Here is a 6,757-nt window from a genome sequence, read left to right on the forward strand (position 1 = left end):
ATGGTTACAAATTGAACATAATTAAAGCATAGTGATTAATCACAAAAACAATATGTAATTATATGTGTTTTCCGATGGTCTTAGGTGACCCCTGTGAAAGGGTCGTTCGATCCCCAAAGGGTCGCGACCCACAGGTTGAGAACCATTGTTCTAAAGTCTCACTGAAAGACAAGGTCCAGAAGTTAGATCCAGTCTTCCTCTAAGCCAGTGATGGCGAACCTATGACACGCGTGTCAGAGGTGATTCGCGAACTCATTTTTTTGGTTGATTTTTCTTTGTTAAATGGCATTTAAATATATAAAATAAATATCAAAAATATAAGTCTTTGTTTTACTATGGTTGCAAGTATCAAAAAATTTCTATATGTGACATGGCACCAGAGTTAAGTTAGGGTTTTTCAAAATGCTGACACGCCGAGCTCAAAAGGTTCGCCATCACTGCTCTAAGTTGTACTTTCACGCATACACTGTTTTCAGGGACACAGAAGGGAGATCAAGGTCAACAAGACGTCTTTAATTCATTCCGAGTGACAATGTAACCACATACACAGGTCTTTTTGTGTAACATTTACTAATGTTGCTATAATGGGGTTTTAGAAAGGAAGTACTATTCGTTTCATTATGTATTAATAAAGGTTAATGCATGTCTCAACTTTTTTCTAGTAAAATATATGCTTAAAGGTGAACTCAAGCAGGCTATGAAATTGAATTATCCACTGCCTTCAAGGGGGATAGCCATCAATTTTCTGGCACCTCATATGTATCCTTGCAATTACATTAAATGCTGAAATATTAGGTCTCATAGGTTTCACTTGCTTCCTACAATGTAATGCTAAAGCATTACATCACTCCGCCTGCTTCCTCCTTCTGCCCAAATCCATTTCTCAGTTTCTGGCAAGACTGAAAGGATGTACCCAAGATGATTACTAATGTGTTAGATTATTAAAAATTAAGCCCCCTTAGAGTTTTGGGTTTTTTTACATTCATTTTTCAGGAGGATTGTTTAGGACACCGGAATTAAAGGCTACTTCTTGTCCACCTTAACCTTGAATTGCCTCATTCTCAAGGCTGCAAGACTACTTCATATTCTGGGCATTTTAATAGTGATGTAAATTACTGACTCTAAAGAAATAACCAACTTTATAAGGGACAGCCTACTTAACCCTGGAATAAATTAGGCTCAATGTTGATCAGATAGGAGACAACCAATATGACTCAGAATGCATGACAAAGTTTTTATCATCATAATTGGCCTAGGCTGTGTGAACAGATTGTAGGACAGATGGATAAAAACCATAACAAAAATAACAACAAATTGCACAGCTGTCCTAAACATGAATATATATGAAATTTAGACCTTTTGTTATGCCCTAGGAAAAGCAGAAGATCCCAGGATACTTACACAAAGATGTTTAGTATTCTCCTCTTATATTCACAGCAAGAACTGGTGATCTGAAATGCAGTAGAAATCATCAAAATAGTTTCTATTCATGTTCTGACATTAATTGTGTGACCTTGTGGAAAACGACTCAAGCTCTCTGGTATAAGTTTATTTGGTTGTAAAATTGGTGGTTGTTACTATATCTTCTACATCCCTTTACAGGTATAAAACTCCAAATTCTATGTAATTTATTATGAAGCATGTAACACAGGAGCTTTGCTTTGTTCATTGGTGAATTTAAGCCCTTAAAATTGTGCCCAGTACATAGTAAATCCTGAATAGTGATTTCTTGCATGAATATAGTCATAATGAGGTATTTGTTGAGTAAGTGCATAAGTAAAGCATGTGTAGCTTTTCAGTTTCTTAGGACTGTAATATACTTACATACAAGGAATATGTTGAGAATTTTTTTAAAAACTTCCAAAGTGGCAGAGAAACTAAGATGGCGGCATAGATAAACACCAGGAAATTGCTGCCTCCCTCAACAACTTCAAAAATACAACAAAAAGACAAAATGGACATCATCCAGAACTACAGGAAGGCTGGCTGAGTGGAAATCCTACAACTAGAAGGAAAGAAAAGCACACTGAGAGCCAGAGGAGCTGTGGAAGTAAAGTGCAGAGGTACGGAGGCTCGCACAGGTGGAAAGAGTCTGGCACTTCAGGACGCGGCTGTCTTTTTGAATCAGGAGGGAGTCACAAGCTCCCGACTGCTCTGAACTCTGGTTCAGGGAAGTCTCTGGGGACCCAGGACTCATACAGGGAGAAACTGGACTGTCTGGCAGCAGGCAGAACTCTGAACTTGAGGGCGGCTTTCCCTCAGAGGTGCTTGCAGCAATTATCGGGACACTGAGACACGCAGCCCCTTAGGGCAGGGCTGAGGAGCAGCCATAGCTGCTTGCTCCGCCCTTTGACTCCCTGAGACCCCGCCCCACCAAGGCTCCGGCAGAGGCTTTTGCATATGAATGCTCTGGCCCTTTGCAACCTGATAATTACCTAACTGCAGCCGAGCCAGACAGACCCAGAACTTCCAAGAGAAGGCCCAAGGCCCCACAGCAGCTTGCATTGCTTCACAGCTGGGTCTCATCAGGGCACCTCCAAACTCCAAAAAAGTAAGGGGAACCTGCAGACCTCTTCGTAGCTCCTGCTGTGTAACCTCAGGCAGAGGCTAAATTAGCACCTCCTTAGGTCCAAGAGCCAGTGTACCCAGTTGTCAGAGGGGGACCATCCGGATTACAACTCCTCAGATCCATAAGGGACACACTCAGGGGGCAGACTCAGTGATCACCAAAGCCCCAATGAAGCAAGTCTTTCCCCAGAAGGGTGTCTTCAGCACAGAAGTTCTCCCACTGCAGACACAACTGATTCTCACTGCCAATTGGCCTGGAGGTCAATTCCTCCCAGTGATCCTACAACAATCAAGGCATAACTACAACAAGACTGTGCACAAAGCCCACAAGGGGGTGCACCAAGAGTGTCCACCTCAGGTAACTGGGGAGGCTGAGCCACTAGGCCCTACAGGACACCTAACACACAAAACCACTCTACCAACACAGGGAAGCATAAAAAATGCGGAGACAAAGAAACAGGTCACAAATGACAGAAATGGAGGAAAGCAAATGACTGGATATAGAGTTCAAGGCCATGTTTATAAGGTTTTTCAAGAATTTTATGGAAACCGCCAATAAATTTAGTGAGACCCTGGAGGATATGAAAAAAGACCAACTAGAAATTAAGCATACACTGACTGCAATAAAGAATAATATGCAGAGATCCAACAGAAGACAAGAGGATCCCAAGAATCAAGTCAAAGATTTGAAATACGAAGAAACAAAAAATACCCAACCGAAAAAGAAAAAAGAAAAAAGATTCCAAAAATATGAAGATAGTGTAAGGAGCCTCTGGGACAACTTCAAGCGTACCAACATCAGAATTATAGGGGTACCAGAAGAAGAGAGAGGGCAAGATATTGAAAACCTATTTGAAGAAATAATGACAGAAAACTTCCCCTACCTGGTGAAAGAAATGGACTTACAAGTCCAGGAAGCGCAGAGAACCCCAAACAAAAGGAATCCAAAGAGGACCACACCAAGACACATCATAATTAAAATGCCAAGAGCAAAAGACAAAGAGAGAATCTTAAAAGCAGCAAGAGAAAGACAGTCAGTTACCTACAAGGGAGTACCCATACGACTGTCAGCTGATTTCTCAACAGAAACCATGCAGGCCAGAAGAGGGTGGCAAGAAATATTCAAAATGATGAATGCCAAGAACCTACAACCAAGATTACTTTATCCAGCAAAGCTATCATTCAGAATAGAAGGTCAGCTAAAGAGCTTCACAGATAAGAAAAAGCTAAAGGAGTTCATCACTACCAAACCAGCATTATATGAAATGCTGAAAGGTATTCTTTAAGAAGAGGAAGAAGAAAAAGGAACTTTTATCATTTGCCACAGCATGGATGGAATTGGAGAGCAGATAAATACCACAGGATCTCACTCATTTGTGGAATATAATGAACAACATAAACTGATGAACAAGGACTGATCCAGAGACAGAGAGGCATTGATTGGCCTGTCGGGCCTTGGAGGGAAGATAGGGGAGGGTGGGGGTAAAGGGGAAAGATCAACCAAAGGACTTATATGCAAGCATATAGGCCTAACCAATGGACACGGACAAGGGGGCGGGGGGGTTAGGGCATGAAGGGGGTGCTAGAGGGTAACGTGGGGATAAGGACACATATGTAATATCTTAATAAAAAATATATTAAATAAATAAATAAAATAAAATAAATAAATAAATAAATAAACTCCCAAAGTACCATGAGCTAAAGTCCATGATATTAAAAAAAAGAAGTTAAAAATAGACAATATTTTCTACTTTTTTACTTCATAAAACATGTAATCATTAATATATGAGCAACCACATTCAGTGCAACAGATCAAGATCAATAAAAACTGGCAAGTGTTTGGGGAAAAGAAAAAAGTATACAAAGATTTTATTAAAAATCTTAGAATCTTTAAGTACACTGCTCTACCCTAGGCACAGAAAGACACAGAAAATAAGTCTCAAAGAGAGATTTTTCTCATGAACATTTAAAAATCTTATTAATGCCCTGATCAGTTTGGCTCAGTGGATAGAGCGTTGGCCTGCGGACTGAAGGGTCCCAGGTTTGATTCCGGTCAAGGGCATGTATCTTGGTTGTGGGCACATCCCCAGTAGCAAGTGTGTAAGAGGCAGATGAATCAATGTTTCTCTCTCATTGATGTTTCTAACTCTCTATCACTCTCCTTCTCCCTTCCTCTCTGTAAAAAATCAATAAAATATATATTTTTTAAAATCTTATTAATATATCTAGCAATCTTATTAAAAATCACACAGACCCACACATATACCTTCATTTTTCTCATTCATTGAGCCAATATTTCCTGAGGTCCTACTTATATACCATGTATGTTTTGGGCAAAGGAGAATAAATTAGTGAATAGGATATATTAAAATTCTTGCCCTCATAGAATTTATATTCTATTAGGTAAAGGAGATGTTAGAGAAGAGGCAGACAATAAATAAAAGTCAATATATAGCATGTTAGATAGTGATAAGAGGGATGGCAAAGTGTGGGTGGGTAAGGAGTGGGACAGGCTGTTTCTTTAAATAGAATGGTCAGCAAGGCCTTGATGAAAAGCTGACATTTCAACAAAGACTGAAAGGAGAGGGGGAGTCTTTATATATTGGGTGGGAAGAGCATTTCAAGCACATAGAAGAGCAAGTGCAAATGCCCTGAGAGAGGAGCATGGCAAGTTTCTATGAGACACAACAAGGAAGCCAGTGTGGCTAGAGGAGAATGACTTGGGGGAGGGTCATATGAGATGAAGTCAGAGCGGTAACAAAGGCCAAACTATGCAATGCCTTAGCTTTAGGAGTTTGGCTTTTACTCTGAGGGAGATGGGCAGCCATAAGGGGTTTAAACCAAAGAGAGACATGATTTAACTTCTTTGTCACAGGATCACTTTGGCTGTTCATTTGGAATCGGTGGCCTTTCCCAAGTGAGAATACAAGAAGCCAGCCGACTGCCATCAGAAGAGGGCCCTCCCCCATCAAACTGGTATCACTCTGGTCATAAGGGCAGGAGAAGAGCTTAATGAAGACCACCCAGCAGGAATTCATGAGCATTTGGCAACATTTGCGAATTCCATCGCTGCTGTGAATGACACGCTGAAGACCATGATGTCTGTCTCTAGAAACGAGTTGCAGCAGTTGCACCCACTTGAACAAGCAAACGTGGATTTCATTTCTGCTTACACATTAGATTCAAAGTTTTGGGTTTATTTGGCAACTCTGGAGTTAATTCTAAGGAACATCCAGTAGAGCAGGAACTGGAAAGAACCAGAATATATATGAACAAAGTCGAGTCAAGGAAATAACAGACAAGAAGAAGGCAGCCGAGCTGAACAGAGGGGCAGCTTCAAGATTTGTGAAAAATGCCCTCTGGAAACCAAAACCTAAAAATGCATCCAAAGTTGCCAATAAAGTAAAAAGTGAAAAATAACCTTTTGGCTTTGATGTTCACATGTTCAAAAAGAACATCATTTTTATTGTTTTACAGAAAACAGATCATTATGTGGCAATGCACAGTTTAAATGTATTCTTCATTAAATTCATATATAAAATTTACATTTAAATTGGTAATGCTAAATACACTTTTCCCCAGAAAAATTGAGTTATCTTTTTTTTTAAAGAAAGTACAGTTTGCTCATTTTTATATATATTTTATTGATTTTTTTACAGAGAAGATAGGAGAGGGATAGAGTTAGAAACATCAATGAGAGAGATCAATCAGCTGCCTCCTGCACGCCCCCTACTGGGGATGTGCCCGCAACGAAGGTACATGCCCTTGACCGGAATGGAACCTGGGACCCTTCAGTCCACAGGCCAACACTCTATCCACTGAGCCAAACCGGTTCGGCAAAATTAAGTTATCTTTATTGACTTTCCTATAGAGCACTGTGAGGTTTTTAACCTTGTGGTATACTTTATACTTACAGTTTACCATCTCTCTTGACAGACTCTTATTTCCTTATATAGGTCAACCTTTCAAGTATCATTTTATAAGCAACTATGAAATTTAAAGTTAAATATTCTTTGTAACCATTGTCTATTTTAAATGAATAATAACTTTATGAAGCATGCTTTCTGAAGACTGGAGTTATAAATGCATCTGTTTTCATTATATACAAGAAAAATTGAAATGACTCCAATGTCCTTTTTTCTGTGTTCTTACTTTATCATGCTTTAATGATTTGGAGAATTGCTTCATT

General features: G+C 39.6%; 1 pseudogene; it reads left to right on the forward strand.

The window, feature by feature from the left end:
- The first annotated feature begins 1,748 nt into the window (after positions 1-1,748).
- Positions 1,749-5,988, forward strand: LOC132229746 (nuclear nucleic acid-binding protein C1D-like; annotated as a pseudogene).
- Positions 5,989-6,757: the final 769 nt, after the last annotated feature.

Source organism: Myotis daubentonii, chromosome 3 (assembly GCF_963259705.1).
Source record: "Myotis daubentonii chromosome 3, mMyoDau2.1, whole genome shotgun sequence".
Taxonomy (NCBI): Eukaryota; Metazoa; Chordata; class Mammalia; order Chiroptera; family Vespertilionidae; genus Myotis; species Myotis daubentonii.